This window comes from Pezoporus wallicus, unplaced genomic scaffold (assembly GCF_028554395.1).
Source record: "Pezoporus wallicus isolate ANWC-B61680 ecotype Strahan unplaced genomic scaffold, APGP_CSIRO_Pwel_v1 contig_2910, whole genome shotgun sequence".
NCBI lineage: Eukaryota > Metazoa > Chordata > Aves > Psittaciformes > Psittacidae > Pezoporus > Pezoporus wallicus.
In genome coordinates this window covers 173,644-193,266 of record NW_026642858.1, presented here as the reverse complement: position 1 = coordinate 193,266, position 19,623 = coordinate 173,644, and positions in this window count along the sequence as shown.

Genomic DNA, 19,623 nt, shown 5'->3' with positions numbered 1-19,623 from the left:
ACAGAAAGATTACTGCCTGTGACAGAACATCAAATTGCTACTTGTGTCCTTTATTTCTATCCCAGAATAAAGGAGGAAAGAAACTGTCCTTTCCATAAGACGCTTAGTGCATATCTGTGCAGAATCCGTGACCAGGCACAGTTGTGTACTGATCGTTTGTTAGTTGCTTTCTGAGCCACAAAGAGAATGAGATTTAATACACACCATGAATTTGTGATATCCTATTGTAGTCTTAAAAATCTGAATAGATTTCAATTATCTGTCATTATAATGAACACTAGCAATTTTCTTATGAGCTGCAAGATCTTTCTTTTAGCCTTGATTTGAAATTTGTTTCAGAAATTTCTCATGTACTAAGATGTAATGTGTGGTGTCAAATCTCTTGCAAGAACCATCATTTCAGCTACCATACAATTCCTTTTTAAGATGTGCTTGATATATATATAGTCAGACAAACAAGGGGGATGAAAGCCCTACAAGTTTCATCAGACATTTTCATATCTTCCCAGGAGCAGTATTTCAAATGGAACAAAGCATCTTTATAATGTGTGTGAGTGTGTACTATTTTTTTCTAAATCTACTTCATTTAATGCATAAATGTGTAAAGCCATAAGCAAAATGCAATTCCAGATAATTTCTGGCTTCCATTCTAATCTGAAATGTGAATTTGGTTTATAGCTGAGATAGACTTTGGTTACTGGAAGCTTTTCCAGTGTTTGGGGACTTTTCTAGGATGAATGGGTAAAAATAAATTTAGTTTTGGTTTTGGTTGTTTTTTGGTTTGTTTTTTTTTAACATTTCACAATGCTACTGCAAGTTACTCAGCCAGTAGCATGACATATCAAGGCAGATGGGATCTGTCATATCTGATTCTTCATTCCTCTGCCCTCATCTGTCTCTGTTACTCTCATCTGCCGTTCTTTCTCCTTCCTTAAGTAACCCTGGCTCTCCTTCTCTCCTCTGTTCTCCAGTGAGGCTGAGAAACCATAACTTCTGCAGTGAAAGTCATCGCTCCATGGTGTCCCATCTACCCTCCTGCGCCGTCTTTTGGGGTCATTGCCTGTACAAACCCGTGCTCTTAGCAAGGCACTGTGATTTCTTTCTACTGCAACCTTTCACTGAATTACTTTCCTCTGACCCTCTTAACTTGTTCAAATTCTTTTCTATTAGCTGTTCTTAGTTCTGCCTGATCTTATCTCCTTCACTGTTCCTTTTTCCTTCAGCTTCCTTGGAGTCCTTTTAAAATGTATCCTTCTTTGCATTTTTTTTACTGTTCTGTCTTTCATTGATTTTGCCCTACTTTAGTGTTACCATGCCTTGCTGAAGAAAGATACATCATGAAGTTTTCAACTCCACAAAAGTTTTTCTCTTTTCTTATCCATTTCCCTGTCCCTTGACCAATATCTTTATTTTTATTTTCTCTTAAACTAGCATGACCTTTGGTCCTTCAATTCTTCGCTATTTCTGGTTTCCTCTAAAACCTCCTGCTTCATTCCTATCTCCTCTTCCAAGCATTTTCTGCCAAAGAAATTGTCAAGCTTTTTAAAGGATGGGGAAAAAAAGTCATTGCTTTCACTAAGGAACCGTTCCCTTTGCTCCACCTGGCAGAGTGTCCTCTTTTTCTCACTTTGTCTTTCTCCTTCCTCTCACCTTAAAACATTCTGTCTCAGTACTTTCTTTCACCTCTATTCCTTCTTATTCCTCCCCGTTCTCTACATTTCATTTTTCATGTTCATTTCTTTTGTCCTGAAAAATCTCACTTTTCTTTCTATTTTGGTTTCTTTTTTCTTTTTATTTTAAACATTTATTTTCTTGACTCATTGGTGCCTGAATTTTTTTTTTTTATATATCACTGAGATTCTACATGCTGCTTTTCCCAAACTCATCAATGTTTCCCAAACTTCCTGCCTTTTTATATAGTCAAATTTGTATTTTGCCTGCATAGCAATCTTTTCCATGGTCAGTTATCAGCAGACAAGGGATTCTTTTCCTTTTCCCCTCTGTCCTCATTTGTGGAAGCCAAAGAAGTTATTTTGGGTACTGTTTAGAAGGTTACACAATTTTGATTGGTACAATCAATGGGTACAAGCTCTTTTATAAATCATAAAGTTGCTGTTTTAGGGACCAGCGTTTCAAAATCTTTCTGACATGGGGAAGAAAAATTTCTGGAAATGGCTCAGTAGCCTTATATGTCCTTCTAGAATTGGCTGAATAGCTGGAGAAATGTTGAGGCTAAGGAAGAAAAGTATACTGTCACTACAATGCCTGTATTTGATTTTAATGAACAGTTATGTGACAGCTGATAGTGTTAATTGATTGAAGATATTTTTTCCTTTGTTTGATTATATTGTATTGCATGTGACAAAAGTCCTTTTAATTAAAGTAGAAAAATACTGTCACTGTTTCAATACTGCATAGTGTCTTTGCTGTTGCTCATATTTGAAATGAATGTGCTTCACCCTTTTCTGTGGAAATGTGCATTTAAATTCCATTTGTTTATTTAGGTGGATGACCCTGATACAACCTTTCCCGCACAGCAGCTGCAGAAGATGTAAATTAAGAGTGATAGCCCAGTAGGGTCATATTGAGTTATGCCCTAGTCTCATGCAAAGAAATATCTTAGTGAAATTTCAAATCAGAGAAGTCGGAATACATCTCTGCATGGCACTGGGAAATAGCTTTTCAGGAAAAAAAAAAACCCACCCTTTTTTCAATAAATCTATCCTTTGCATTAAAAAAAAGGGGGTTGGAAATGTCAGTGAGGTAGTGTCAGGATGGAAATGCAAATCCAACTGCTTCCAATGGAGAAGTATTACATTCAAACTGGAAGCATGATCTTGCAAACCTTACCCTTAAGGGAGACCTCTGAGTAGGGACTATGCCTGTGAAAGGTTTACAGGATTTCAGCCCTGTGATTTGAACTTAATGTGAAGAATCCTTGCTCAGGTGGGTGCATTTACATATTGAGAAAGGACTGTGGGTTGCTGGCACAAAAACCTGTGCATTGAAGTGGTAAAGGTTACAGTGGGAATCATCCTAAGAATTTTAAGGGAAGTTAAGGTGAGAGATAGGTTATTTAGAAAGAAAGGCTATACACAAACAGAGGCATGTAAGTAGAGACATATAAATAGCGACATATAAAGTGGAAGGAATACATACACTGAGTCGTCAACATAAATGAGTCAACAGGGAGTGGAACTAGAAACTTGCTTTTGAAAGCAACAGTGTGAATCCTCATGAAGAAGAGAATTTGAGAGTATTCATGTGGCTGTATCAGGGTGAGAAGAAAACTGACTAGTCAATTTCTCTTTTCCTCTTTCATTTGCTAGCTGCTTGTTGTTTTCTTCTGTAGATAGCTTCTACTTGCGCACCTCTTTGGAATTCCTCTGTTGAGCATCTGAGAAACATTGAGTACACATAATGTTAGCAATGTATTTATAAGCTTTTTTTCTTATATGTAACAAATAAATTAAAAGATCACCCAGGAGGCTCAGATTATGAGGCTAATTTGCAAATATGAACCTCAGTTTTCTCCTCTGCTTTTGGTATGCTGTGGTAACAGATCATGTGCTAATACAGCAGTGCACACATTTTGATTGTTGTGTACAAATACATGTACACACTTTGGAAAATATGTCTTTTATTCCATTCCTTTTATGCTTTTAAGCAGAAATAAGATGCAAATATTTATAATCTGGCATCAAAGCTTTCTTTTTTTTTTTCAGATTTCAGATTGCATTTATTAAAAGATTTTTGCCAAAGTTGTGAAGTAGTTGTTGCAATTGATCTATTCAATGGTAAGCATGAACTGTTGTTTGGTGTGTCTGTAGATCTTGTCATGTTGTTTGATGAGGAGCAGAAAGGTTAATGTACACAGGTCTGTAGGGCAACAAAAGTGCTTGTGTAGTTTGTGTTACAGAAACAAGACCTCAAAGAACAATTCCAAGGAAATGATCTTGATATAGAAATAAGTAAACTATGAATAATAATAAATACATACATATCAAACAGAAATTATTTCAGCTACCTGAAGGCCAGAAAGCAGGCTACACCTTTACAAACTTTCTATCTTCTAACTTTATCCCAGATTACTTGTCAAGAGGGCCAGTGCAGTTTGCAATAGGTAAAAAATTCAAACACTACTTGGCATAACATGGGAAAGACTGGACTATGAAGCCATGCTGTCTGTTTTGAATTCAGATTTTAGAACATTACACATGTTTAACTTGAAGAATATCTAGACGGGGTAAGTTTAATAGGCAGAATAGGTGACAGTAAGGAAAGGAAAGAAATGAAATGTTTCAGAATGATATTTTCCTCCAGTTTGAATTTAACCTATTCTGGAAAGAATTTAAGGGTAATAAATTGTGTGAGCTCATGAACAAGGCTTCTGTACTCCAAAACATGCCATTTGTGGTTGCTTTATATAATTAATTTACATGTTAGATGGTAGTTACATCCCTTACCTTTCAAAGAGGTTAAATCCAACACAGTAACTACAGATGTTCAATATCCAGATATTTACCAAGCTTCACTCTTCCAATCATAGCATTTTACCTTGGTTTGAATTGAACAGAAAGTCAGTAAGGATCATGAGAATGGCCCTTCTAATGACTAATTTGAAGTGTGCATATAATATAGTCTTTCTGCTTGCTACTGCTTTTCTTACCCTGTCTGTGTTTGCCTCTCCTTACCCAAGCTGGGATAAAAGAAGTGCTTTTTATTGCAATGTTCTTGTTTTAAAGGTGTGGAGAGTTTCTATAGGATTTTTTCAGTTTGCAAACCACATACAAGATCTCTAACTGAGCTCTGCTGTAACGGTAGCTTGTGTTGAAAGGTGGGGTGTCTTATTTCCCTACAGAATCAGTGGATCTGATTCTTTTTGAGCACGATTCAGGAATTATGAGAGCTCTTCAGATACTAGCACTGAGCAGAGCATATTAAAAATCTGAATAGAGGAAAATATTAAGTCCCAGTGCCAAAGGCAGGATGAGAGAGATCTCCTTTCTTATGAGGACCATCAGTCTTTCTTTGCTTTTTAAATTATTTAGTTGCTAAGTGTTTCTGTCTCCATTTTCCTCTTTCAACAGCACCTTTCACATTTGCAGAATCCAGATCTATTTGTTGCTCTCTGTTGCTCAGTCATGTAAATTTGAGGGCAATATAAATTATTTGCAAGATATATAGGAGATTTTGTGGTTAAGTGAAAAGGTTCATTTCCCCTTGAAGAATGTCTTTGAATCCTGATTTAAGTATCTCACTAAACCGCACAAGCAATGCAGTGAATGCCTGAAAAAGCTTCACTGAAGTCTGCACAATGTAAGGACTCTATAAGCTGTATTTGACCCAGAAAAGCAGCATGGGTTGCAACTTGGTTTGACTTCCTGAAACATTATGTCATTATGAATTATGGGGCTTGGCCTGCTAATGTATGCAGAGCACTTTGAGTGCAGCAGATGGAAGCATAGTAACAATACTTTGCACTTCTATTGTTTTGCAGTAAAACTGTAATTGGAACCTGTTTTTAATGGTGTTCATTAATATAATAATATAAACTCACTGCAGTGTAAGCTGCAGTGTGTAGGAGCCATAATGTTGATGTGAAGTAATAGTGAAATTGCTGCTTCTGATGATGATGGTGTTGGTAGAAGCCTTGCATTCTCTCCTGTGTATCCTAACTGATTTGTAAAATAGGAAAAGGCTATGTTGCACTCTTTATTCCACAATGATATTTAGTATGGCAGCCTAGTTATGAGATAAAAGGCAAGAAGGTAGCTCCAGCTTTGTGTTTGACTTATTTTCCATTCTGATTTATCATTTTAGTATTTAACTCTGGTTAAACCTTATTTTCATCTTTTGCCTTGGAGCAATAAAAGGTGTGAGCTGTTTTGCTTCTTTTTTTTTTTCATTTGCCTCCAAGTCATTACCAATTAAGGCAAAACACCACTTTTATAATTGAAATAAAAGGTTTGTGTGTGATATTATTTCTATCCAGAAGGGATGTTTTTAAAGTGAAAGTATACAGCATAGGGACAGTTTACTGCCTGTGTTAGATGGCAGGTGCAGAGATGGACTTAAGCCATGGTCTCAGTTATATAAACGTATGATTTCTAGAGGTGGGGGAAATGTAAATTCTTCCAGTGGCCCACTGTATGAAGAATTGACCCAGAAATTTGGATACAAATGCTCCTTTACAGTGTCTGAAATCTGTTCTGTATCCTTTATCTTAAGGCCAGCTATAAGACAGTGCTTTCAGGGATTAAATGGAAAAAAATGTTATGTAAAAACAGACTGCATATCTTGTGTGTGTATGTACACATATGGAGCACTCTATCATCACTGTTCAACCTATGAACAACCAATGGTTGTGGTGCTGGTTTTGACGTATTTTGCATCAGTCCATTTTCTTGTTTCACACAGTCAGCAGCTGCCTCTGAACACTGTTAAAGTCAGTGGGAGCAATTTAATAAGGAGTTTTAAGGTGGTTCTCTAACAAAGTAATGAAGGTGATATGCTGTCCATCCCCTAAAAATACATTTTTCACCCACCAGCCAGTTCTCATCAAAGACAGTGATGCTGCTGGATATTTCAAGGGAATTGCTGGCTTAACAAAGGATAGATACACAAACTATTGTCCTTAGGCAGTCAGTATGTTCATAACATTCTTATGTACTCCTGAACTCTCTTTTGTCCAATAGCGGTTTTGAGGGCAATAAGATCAGCGGATGGACAAAGTGGCTAGAACTTTAAGTAAGTAGACAAGTATGAGAACTGCAAGTAAATTTATGTTTAGAATTAGTACGCAATTAAAAGAGTGGACAGAAACAGCTTCATCCAGAAAGAGTAGCAAGTGTGAGCATGGTGCCATATTACACTACTTTGTCATAAATAATAATTTTGTGCAGAACCGAATGGTAGTAATGTACAATTGCAAGCTACAGCACAAGCTGTAAGAAGAAAAGTGAGCAAAAGAACAACCTGTCATCACTTAGGTGGCTCACTACCTAAATTCAGGTCATATCTTCTGTGTTATACAGAAATAGAGAACCTGGGAGAGCCCGCTGCTCACTGGAACGTGAAATGGGGATAGGGGGATGGCACTCCCTTCTGCCCAGTGCCCACAGAGTGCCCTTCTGCCACAGAGCAGGCTGGCATGCAGGAGGGGGTCAGGCTAAGTCTTTGGGAGGTTGCAGGGGGTGCTGATGCTGTCAGACAGCAGTTTGGGTTATTCTTGGACACTTTTTCATTTGCTTGCTGCTTCCTCCACACTTCTCTTAATCTTTCACTGTTTCTCACAAAACACTTCTTTTTTTGATCCCTTAGATTTCTCCATGTCTTTTGATGTTTTCCTGGTTCTTCTCTTCTGTAATTTGTTGGGGTTTTTTTTCTTCCCTTTTGATTTGTTTGTGGCTCCTTTTAATGTAATCCACATTTATTTTGTTCCATGCTACTTTCATCTGCAAAAACCACATGAAACAAATATTTTAAGATATAGGCTGGTCTTTCTAACTGAACCCTTGATTAAGCAATCCAGGAGATCTTTGTCAAGCTGCCATATAGTACATTTTCCCCTCACATTGGTCCTGAGTACTGTCTGGGCCATGAGCTGGGATAGTCTCTTGCCTTAGACTTTCTGACATGCTTTCTAGAAGGACCATGCTTCTTCAAAAAAAAAAAAAATTTGCTGTGCTCTGAAGACCCATATGGACTCTACAGTTTTCCAGTGGTTTATGCTTTCTCAGATACCAGGAACCCTTCTCAGTTTGCACACAGATAGAATAGCTAGAAAAAAAGGAAAAAGACAAGTAAGAAATACCTGCTTGCTCATTCCTACCGCATTTTATCCATGGCTGTGGACCACTCTTTAAGTACATGTCAGAATAAACCAGCTGTGTCTAGGATTCATGCAGCCTTTCCAGCAAATCTTATTATGCTTTTTATTCTAGGAAACTTTTAAACTTCTCCTTCTGCTCCTGGTCCCTTCTCTTTCATTCTATAGCATATACCTGATCAAGGAAAAAAATGATACCTTGCTTCTTACTACTCAAATTGGTGTTTAAAGGTCATCTCTTTCCATAGCCGTTCATCCATTTCATGTGTTTTCATCCTGATCCAAACTATCTGACGAGCTAATTCACTGTTTGGTTTTGTTTTTTACTTCCCACCCCCTCCCCAGAGTTGGAAAACTCATTTGTTCCAGGCGATAACCATCTTTTTGTCAAAGTTTGTTTCATTAAAACTAACAGGGAGCTGTGTCATTTCAAGCAGAAACAGAAACAGTTCTCAATATAACTGGAGTTAAGACTCCCTTTGAAGAAAAGGAAGAATCACAGAACTCTAGGTTGTGGCATACTTTTCAATCCTTCTGCCTCTGTTTAGATTGAGATTTGTGTCAAACATTGAGATCCACCCATCTCCACCCATTATGTAGTTTTGTCCCCACATCTTGTGCCAGGTTTGCACCAACAAACATTCTTCAGTCCTCAGGCCTGATTTTATTCACTGGTCCCATTTGTTTTTATGAACAGGTGTTTTGCGGCATTTGTAAATCAACCTGTGGAACAAGGCAGGTGCCAATGAAGTGCAGCAAGGACTAGGCAGGATGTGGAAGAAGGAAGAGGCAAGAAAGAGTTTAGGTTTCTTGCATAACTTCAGTCTCTCTAATTACATGCCACTTGTACCTGGATAATAATTGTGCTGTTGGTTGCAGACATCACCTCAGGACTCAGTAGAAAAAAAGTAAATACATGAGCTTTGTACAAAGTTATGTCCAAATCTAACAGAGAAGGCAAGCAAAATGCAAAACAGCTCAAGATTGTAATTCTGAGTTTTCAAATGCCTTGTAAGAAACTTATCAGAGGTGTTAATTGCACCACTTGTGTTAAAGAGAGTCAAATTGTGCCACTTCCTGTGCTAACAGTAACTGTTTCTTCTCTAACTAGTTTAACAGGTATATAATTACGATAATAACAGAGAAGCTGCTAGTGATCCCTACCACCTGCAGTGACAAAAGATCCCTGGGACACTTTTAAAGTTATGCTGACTGTTGTTTGCAGCAGGTGTTTGAAAGTTGTCAGAGGAAGCATCCTAATGCTAAAGAAATGTATTTTCTTTCTCTTACGGGATCCAGTTCAACAAGTTGAGAACTAAAACACCAGAGGCAGGTTTATGTGACATTCGTATGCTATTGTATGAAAAAGCAGAGAGTGAACTGAAAGAGTTGTATTACTTTTTTTGTGTCCAATATGGAAAAAAACTGAACCCCAAACCCTGACTTAATCTCTATGAATTTTCCACAGATCTTTACTTTGCTGCTAGGAAGTGTCCCAGCAGGGAGAGGTCTTGTTGCCGAATGAGACTGCGCATGCTGTGCATGCACTGGGGACCAATTCATAAAATGAATCCAAAACTGAATGACTCTTACAATGTACAGCACTTTTTATGGTCTTCACTTCTCCATCATTTGGCTACAAACTCTCTCCAAGGCCAGGAACTTCCTTTTTCCCTTCATCATGAACTAGTGAAATAAGAACAAGCTATTAAGCTGGAATAAGTAACAGTGAGTACTCTGTGGGCATTAGGTGCAGTATGTGACAGTCGTGTGAATAGTATAAGCTATTTATTTTGTACACAACCACTGAAAAGAACTCTAAAGGTGGTAGTGGTCAGGGGAAGTACTCATTTCATTTTCCCTTTGCACCAGCTAAATATGAAATTGTTCTGTTTCATAGCAACATGCAAAATTACTTGGGCTCCTTAACCTTCACAAAGAAGGCATTTGGCAGTTAAAAGAGAACAAAGGATCCTGATCAAGCTGAGGGAGTCGGGTTTGTTCAGCCTGGAGAAAAGAATGTTCCAGTGAGATGTTATAGCAGCCTTCCAGTACATAAAGGAGGCCTACAAGAAATCTGTAGAGGAACTTTTTACAAGGGCTTGTAGTGATAGGACAAGGGGGAATGGCTTTATACTGAAAGAGGGTATATTTAGATTAGATACTAGGATGAAATTCTTCACTATAAGGGTGGTGAGACACTGGAACAGATTGTCCAAGGAAGTTGTGGATGCTTCATCCCTGGAAGTGTTCAAGGCCAGGTTGGATGGGTCCTTGAGCATCCTGGTCTAGTGGAAGGTGTCCCTGCCCATGGCAGGGGGTTGGAACTGCATGATCTTTAAGGTCTCTTCCAGCCCAGACCATTGTATGATTCTGTGATCAGCCAGCTGAGGCAAAAAGGCAATGCTATCAGTATTAGCCTCAGCTGTAAGACTTAGGCCTCCAATTAATAAATGAGAGGAGAGGGAAGAAACTGAAGATGTCTTCAGAAGCCAAACATTGGCACAAATGTCACATCAGTCATCATCAGGGTCATCTATGGCCTCATCATCAGTTGCACCTGAGACACACTTTGGCAGCCCTCCAGGTTGCACAGGATGAGCAAAGACGCTGCAGTTAACTTTGATCGATGTTAGTCTTTCAGCATTTCTGCCAGCAAACTCTTTCATTGTTCAGTGACAGCATTATCCTCAGCACTAAATAATTTCTTGGTATTACCATGTAATGTCTTTGCAGAACGTCACATGAGACTTCTGCATTCAGGCTTCCAGTTGAAAGACAAATCTTTCCCCTCATTTATCTTATGATCCTGATTTATTACCTTTTCCATCCCCCTTGCATTTTTAAAAGTTTTGCTGAATTGCTCGTTAAAGCAAAAGGCTAATAGCACTTGCTATAGGTAGGTGTGATAAAGCTGGCCGGCACTGCATGTTATTTCTGTATGTCACTTTACTGACATCCTTACAGAAAAGGTCCATGCCTCACGTATTAGCAGTACAAGACTGGACTTCTCTAAGAAGTGTTTACCTGACATGGAAAAGAGGGAATTAAAGTTCTAAGGGACACAGACTGCCAAATGTACTGTGGTCAGTGATATTTCCTGAATCTAAATTTCTAGTATGTTTGTATCACTCCTGTGTATAGTATTCCAGGTGTCAAATTTTTCCAGTCACATTGTAGAAGTACATGCCAGATGGGCAGCAAAAATCATATGATGTCATGTGAACTCCTCTTGAGTGAATAATAACGAAATCCATAAAACTAGTTAGATATCTAAATCCCTTTCATGTCAGTGAGAGTTTGGCACCTGGACTTGATTGTATTCACCCACAGAAGTTCTGTGCTCCATCAACTGCAAAATTATTCAGTGTACAGAGCAATTTTAAATGATAATTATTATCTACAAGTAGTGTGTGTGTTATTTTAATTTGATGACAATTTGAGCATATGTCAAAACTCATTTATGCCAAAGATGTTCCTGCTTAAAAAAAATCAAATTAATATTGGAGTTCAGCTGAGGAAAACTAACCTTCCTGTCTGAAACATGTTCTGATGACAATATGATTGTCTGATGCTCCCTGAGTTGCTTGTTTTCACCCCAAATGGTAGTTCTCTGGAAATAAAAATTGTTGAATTTCTTTTTAGCCAGTCTTACAAACCATACAGTTCAGCAAGTGTCTGTAAGTCAGGGACAAGGTAAGTGGACTCAGACAACATGTGTGTGACCTGATTTATAACTTGGAGGCTGTGCATCATATAGAATACCAGGCACAAATTACACAGTGCTCTTTCACACTGAAGAGAAGTCTCCGGCGTAAGTTTCCCCTATTGGCAGGTTACCATTGTAGCTATGATCTGTTTAAAATGGTACCCTCTAGCGTTCACTCATAATAAAACTCGTAAAGTACATTCGTGGGAACTGATTCTCAGCTTTTAAATGATTTTTTTTCTTTTTTTTTTTTTTTCTTCAATGAACGCCTATGTCAGAATATTCTAAGATAAATTATTTCTGTCTCTGTCAGAGATTTTCCACCTAATGTCTTTACCTGTATATCTGATAACTGCAATGTAGGCATCAGGATTTACAGCACTGAGACTGCTGGCCTCTGTTTCTGCTAGAGTGTGAGCTGCTGGGATTCATCACTGAGGATGTTTCTTTCTTCCTCTGGACTGTGAAGTCTGGCTGCTACTGGCTGCTAGTGGGAACATGAATTCTCCTTGTGGATGCATTCAAAGGAGTGAAGTGAAGGTCGTCTTACAGGTGTGCTTTAGATCACTGCACCATGGTAAACCAGACAGAAAATACAAATTCATGCAATAATGACAGGGCAAGGTTATTATTTAAATTATTACGATTTGTCGGTGATTGCAGAAAATAGTTGGGTGGCATACTTTGTCTCTCTTCTTAGATAGCCCCTGACTAACTGCAGAGTTTCTACAGGTGTAATCAACAGTAAGTGCATTCCTAAAGAGTAAATTCTTAGTATTTTCTTAAGTCAAAGGTAAATGGCTTCTGAAATTAGTTGCCCAGTAAAATCACAGTCGAAAACAAAGAAGTTAGTTGTTCTGTGCTGCATGGATGCTTTTTAAGGGTTAGTTGCTTGGGTTTGTGATTTTTTTTTGACAGGAAGCTTTGGGAAGGAGTAAAGCTCTCACCTATTCACTGATGACATCCAGTTGCTGTGAGTAGAAAGATTTATTTGCAACAGTGTTGGTGGTGTGAATCATGACACCTTTGTAAGATGACGTAGAAGTGGAGAGCGTAAACAGCAGTAATGTAAATATCTGTGTGGAAAAAGTAGGGAAGTGATGTGAATTTTATAAGTCACAACAGAGTTAACATAAACCATTAAAATGTATGTCTGTGATAATTTTAAATATATGAAGTGTTTCTCAGTAAGAAACTGTCACTTGTCATAGGAGCTGTTGGCCAGCTCTAAACCTTTTCAGCATTATTTCTCTCTGTAGTGGATGTCTAAAGGGGATGTTCAGTAAAGCCTAGAAGTGCCAGCTGCAGAAAAGATGCCAATCTAGTACTTAAATGTTGGTTTAATATTATAAAGAGAATTTCAAACTTTATGTATGCTGCAGTTACTGGCTTTATTTCTGCAGAAAGAAAACTGTTTAGTTGCACAGGACTATTGTAGCATTGCACTGCCCGTAGGTTGGGTCAGTGCAGATGCCATGGGCTAAGGGTTCCTGAGTTGCCTTCTGAGGCTTTAGGTTGCTTTGGGCATTTGTATTGCATAAGGCCATTCATATCATCTGATTTTACACGGGCAGCTTTCAGGTGCCTTCATTAGGGCAACAGGAACACAATCAACAGAGCATCCAAAATAGACTATGCAAATGTCTAAGGAAGATGCCTGCCTTGTCCATTTGGACATGTTCAGAGACAAAAGTTACTAAGGGAGAAAGAGCTTAGCACTGGAGAGCTGCAGTTGCCTTAAGATCTGAGCTTAATATTTTGATAGTTCAAATCTCCTATCAAGAGATTTTGCTTCTGTCTTTCAAGTGGTTTTTGAAGGATTTAGTAGGTACTCATTTGAATTAAACAAAAAGGAAAAAAAAAAAGGCAAAGCAAAATAGTTACCTGGCTTTGCTTTTCTGGTCTAATTTAGGTTTAATTCAGCAAACTTTCCCATTGTTATTTATTAGTAATATTGTTGAGTGGTTTTCAGTTTGTAGTAAAGAATGACGAAGACATTTCTACTTCTGTGAACAGGGAACTGAGGCACACAAAGATGAAGTTGTTTAATCAAGGGTATGCAATAAGATGGGGCAACTGCCATGCCCAAAAATACCACCATACAGAGACAATCTGTCCCACTTTAGTGATTCTCAGCATAAGCCTATGTGAATCTCTAAAATTTATGTATTAAAATTTAACTCTACAAATCATGCATATTAAGGAATTCTCTTTCTTTGTTAGTAGCTGGAGTAATAATATTTTAGAACAAAGTATTAAAATATAAAGAGAATCAGTGAACTGATGGTTGAATAAATATTAGTGGTCCAGCTCCATTTGTAGCGCAATTCATGTGACAAATATATCTTCATTTCTAGCACTTACAAAGCCCTTCTGTGTACCAGTATATTGCAATTCTACCCTGAGAATCTACTTGTTATTCAAAAATATTTGAATTACTATTTGAAAGTGGTGGGGTTTTTAATCCTTTCTGCTTTTGTTGTGAAATTTTCTTGCAAAATATTTTTTCCTGGGTGAGAGAGATAAAATTCAACCTTTGGATGAAGCCCAGTTACTAGATCTCTGCTTGGCATGGAATAAATCCTACATCTTCTTTGCATCAAGAGTACCATGTATTAGGAGCACTCCATTTATGAAGTGAACCTGCAACAATGAACCTGCAACAATAAGCCTGGAAAACAGTGATTGCCTCTCATCCCCACTCACCCTGGGGATTTGTCCCTTCAAGCTGCCTTATATAAAGCTGTATTTAGCAGACTGGGGCTCAGATCAGCCGTGCAGATGATACAATAAGCAATAGCTCATTGATTTACATACTGCAGGGAGAAAAGTGTACTATACCATCATAAAGCTATTTTTGTCTCTCTGTGGAAGGCCTCCTTTTGTTAGCAACGGTGGTTAAACACCGGTTATTCCATAGCAAGGTAACCTTACAGATAATTTCTTCTGGAAATTCTTCTTTCTTCACTGTTCCATTGATACCTGGGTATTCTGGAGATGAGGGCCTTAGTGTGGCTGGAGCTGCTCACACTTAATGTTTCCAGTAGGAACATTGAAACAGTTGATAAGGGTATGGTGGATGAGAAAATGAACATGAGCCGGCAGTGTGCGTTCGCAGCCCAGAAAACCAACCATATCCTGGGCTGCATCAAAAGGAGCGTAACCAGCAGGTGGAAGGAGGTGATCCTGCCCCTCTACTCTGCTCTCGTGAGACCTCACTTGGAGTATTGCGTGCAGTTCCGGTGTCCTCAACATAAAAAGGACATGGAACTGTTGGAACAAGTCCAGAGAAGGGCCACGAGGATGATCAGGGGTCTGGAGCACCTCCTGCATGAAGACAGGCTGAGAAAGTTGGGGCTGTTCAGCCTGGAGAAGAGAAGGCTGTGTGGAGACCTCATAGCAGCCTTCCAGTATCTGAAGGGAGCCTGTAAGGATGCTGGAGAGGGACTCTTCATTAGGGACTGTAGTGACAGGACAAGGGGGAACGGGTTAAAACTTAAACAGGGGAAGTTTAGATTGGATATAAGGAGGAAATTCTTTCCTGTTAGGGTGGTGAGGCACTGGAATAGGCTGCCCAGGGAGGTTGTGAATGCTCCGTCCCTGGCAGTGTTCAAGACCAGGTTGGACGAAGCCTTGGGTGAGATGGTTTAGTGTGAGGTGTCCCTGCCCACGGCAGGGGGTGTCGTGGTTTAAACCCAGTCAGGTAACTTGTTCACTCACTCCCAGTGAGTGGTGCCAAGCTGACAACAATCGAGGTCCGTGTCCGTCTCCCCCCGCACCGGGGCTCTCCCCTTCCCTGCTCCCGGAGGAACGGGGAGGAGGATCGAGAGAGTGCAACTCCTACGGGTTGAGACAAGAACAGTCCAGCAACAAATCACCACCGCTACTATCAGCTAAAACAATGATAAGGGAAAATAACAAGGGAAGAGAATACGATACCACCAGCCAAGAAAGCGAGTTCCACCCGGAAGCCCGTGTCCCTCCGGGTATCTCCCAGTTACCCCCCACCCCGGGCATGATGTGCTGTGGTATGGAATACCTCCCCGGCTAGCCCGGGTCAGGCGCCCCGTCTCTGCTTCCTCACAGCTTCCCCTCCTCCCTGGCAGAGCATGAGCCTCACAGAGTCCTTGGTCAGGGTAAACATCACTTAGCAACAACCGAAAACATCGGCTTCACCAACACTGTTCTCAAGCTAGAAGTCAAAACACAGCACTGCACCAGTTAACACAAAGGAAAAACGTGACTGCTACTGCTGAACCCAGGACAGGGGGATTGGAACTAGATGATGTTAAGGTCCTTTCCAACCCTAACTATTCTATGAGTCTATATTAGGAAGATGATTGTGCCATCATTTGTTTTAGGAGACCTTGGTTTTTGTTGACTTTGGATAGCATGTCATAGCCTTCATGTGAGAGGGACGTACCGTGTATTTTAACTTGGCATATGTGAGGAGAACATGTTGGCCCAGAGTGGAGACACTGATATGTTTTGCTGAGTGGATATACAAACATTGCACAGTGGTGAAGAGATGTGCATCCAGAGAACAGCTCCTGGGCAGTGAGTCTGGTTTGTCTTGTTTTATGTTCCAGCACCTGAACTTGCAGATCAAACTGGAAAATGTCATTGCAGGTCTCCTACTTTGCAGACCATTTTTTTGTCACTGTTTTGTTCCCCTAGAGTCTCACCTACTAGTTCTGTCTTTCTGAAGAACACTTGGCTCCTTAGCACCCAGGAAAGAGAACAGAAAAGTGAGAAATGTAAGGTTGTTCCCCCTTAATTTTCTGAATCACAGCAAAAGAAAAGATGTAAATTTTGTCTCCTTGATCTTCATTCTTCTTTGTCTCTACTTTGTTCAGGATGTACTGTTACAAAGGAGTTGCTTTATATTTCAAAGTATATGTAAAAATCCTTTTTAAAGCAGTTTAATGCGCCAGGTGTATAATGGATGTAGCTGTGATAGTATCAGAACTGTATCAGAGATAGCTTTCATGTTTAAAGGTTGGAAACTAGATGAAAATCTGCAGTTGAGAGGAGAGAGGAGGAGTTAGCTGAATATAATTCTACCTGAAACTGCTCATCTGGGTCATGGACCTGTTTCATCATTGGCTCAATCATGAGCAGATTACTGGTCAGATCAGGTAAGTGAACCAAAAGAGCAGCAAGGGGATGTCTGCCAGGAGAAGTGACAGATCATTTAAACTTCTTATTGTGTAAGAAATTTTCCAACATCCATGGCGGACTAAAATTGAGGCTTCAATTTTGGTGCAGCATCATAAAGTCCTACCACTGTGGTTTGTACAAACTACGGTGTCCTTCCAGCAGAGGTAGCTCATTACCAAATCTTCATTTCTTTTGGCTTAGAAAGTGTCAAGATCTAATATTTCTATAGACAAGGCAGCAGATTTATTCTCACTGATGTAAAAGTCATGAAAAATTGCAACGTTTTGGATACCTCTGGTATGTTACTCTCTAGTCTCAGATTTGGATAACTTACACTGATGTATGGGTGCTCTGGAGTCTTAGGTGACATAATAGGAAAAAATGAAAGCAGATAGGACTCTTCAGTAAAAAACTGAGAACCAATCAAATGAAATTAGCACCTCTGTTTCCACAGATCACATGGGAGACTGGAGCTGCTCCCCGAGGCTGCTACAAGCACAAAAAATTCACCTTAATTCCGGGAGAGACTAGATGGGTGATCTTGGCATAAAGATCTGCAGGGGCTTGCTGAGAAGGCAGGCTACTTCAAATTTGCCATGGCTCCAGAGCTGGAAATAAGAAGCTAACAGAATAGCAGGGTGTAAATTGCACGGATGCTGGCCCTCTTACTCCGCTTATTGCTGCTGTAGTAGAAAAGACAGTGGGCCTGATCTGTATGGGTTTTTTGCACAATACTGAGCTGTTCTTATATATTAAGATCTTCACCACCCAGCTAGGATCACTCATGTCAAGTCTGTATGAAGTAGTTGACTGGAATTAAAAATGGAACAATGAAATTATGATTCTTTTAATTTTGAATACCACGGCAGGTGGAACTGGTTATAAAACCTGAAGCCCAGCAAGCAACGTGTGCTACAGTTGTACAAATTAGTGCTAACGTGTCAGTGATGTTAACAGCCTGTAGTCGTTTTCCTGTTTTGTTCTCTGGTTTTTGCCCAAACTGTGTATCAATTATTATAATAGGACAAAGTTGGTTATGAAAGCTCTGATCCCTGTCCCTCCCCAAGCTTTTTCCTTGTGAATTTTATGTGTGTATGCAAACTACCAGTGTAGTTTTGCAACACCTGGATTGGTTTTCCAAATTAAAATTAATAAAAATCTTGTGCTTTCAGTATTAGCTGATCATAATCTCCAGCTGCAATATCTAATACTTTAGGAAGACTTTGTTTAAGCCCGTAATGCCACTTGTGAACAAACTGTTACTCTGCAGAACTAGTTTTTGCAAAATCTTGAAGCATGACATAGAACTTTTTCCATCTTTCTCTGTGTGTCGTTTGCTATTGAGCCTTGGGTGCCACAGCACATGTAATATTGCAGTTTTCAGGGACTTCTGCATGGGTTTTCTGTGGAGTGCACATTGTGTTCTTTACTACAATTTGAGACTAACCAGGGTAACTGCTTTTAGCCTAGAAGTTAATTTGTTCCAGATCTTTCAACAGTCTTGCTCTGAGGACTTTGGCCAAGACATGGATCACCATGACCACCATGTGGTGTCTAATCATGGACTTGGTTAACCTCTCAGATTTCAGAACCAGTTTACAATCACTAGTGCAATCATAAACTCTTTTCTTGGTCTCTAGGTGCTTTTAAAGGTATATTTTCTTTCTTTTGTGCAGTTTAAGTATCCATCATATTTCTTATCTTATCTAAAACCCTCTATTTTCTGTTGATAACTAAAATTGTTGAAAATACTAAATGATCCAGAGCTAGCTCTTATCAGAAATAGGATTCGCTTTTGCTTTACTTTCTGTTGTGCTAGTGAAGATTGAAGATACAAAACTGAAGGAATACTGTCAGCTTTTTCTAACTTTGTATCTATCTATCTCTGCAAACTGCAATGTTTGCAGAATTTCAGCTCAGATGAAGCTTAGAAAAGTTCTGGGTTTCCTCATTAGGATTATTTTCCTGTTTTGTTTTTTTCCTGGTGCCATGCTCTATAGACCAAAGGAGGTCTGTTGTGTGAAATGTTTGCCAGTGTAGAAGTTTTTTTGTCATAGGAGGCTCCTCGTAGTGTAATGGCCAGATCCAGCAGGCTGGGCTCACACACTGAGCCAGCGATAAGCCTCCGAGAAGAAATAGTTTGATGAAGCTGGCCATGTTGCACTGGTGTTACCAAGAAGAAAATCTGGATACTTCATTCTAAATAGAAGCTTGAGCTTTGGGCAAGTGCAAGAAGGGAAGGGTATAAAAAAATATACCAAACACACCTTTCACATCAGAAGTGGATACTTCTTTAAGTGTTTGTAAACAGGTATACCTGTTAGTCTGCAGTGCAACAGGTAGAGGACTCCAGGTTTATTGTATTAAGTCTGACAGTTTCTGACTTATCCCAGGGGTGATCTACAGCAGAAGCAAAGCTAGGCATTAATCCAGGACAAATTTAACGAAGTAGAAATTGATTGCACATTTTATTGGTGATTCTTCTTCAGCTGTCATCTTTTTGCTTTCCTCTAGGCTGGTCTGTGATCCTCCTGTCTGGGATCAGAAACCAGAGCATACCCTGTCTCAGCAGTTGCCAATTACTGCTATTCAGAGACAGTCTAGAAGAAGTACCTCTAAACATATTACAGGACTCCTGAAGCCTTAAGTGTAGCATCTACTACTCAGGTTTTTAAATTTCCCAGGGGAAATATTACTCAGGATCATCTTTCTATGTAAAGCCTGCTCTGTTCTATGCAATGCACATACTGACATCCATGTAAACAGGAACTTGCAGATTCTTTTGGCATGATTGTTGGTCAGCTCATATAATAAAACACCTCTAGAGGACAATACACTGAGATCGTTTCCTACAGAAATGAAAATAATTCTCTTGGAAGAAGGTGATACGATATTATGAGGAAGGGTTACACAAAAAAGGACA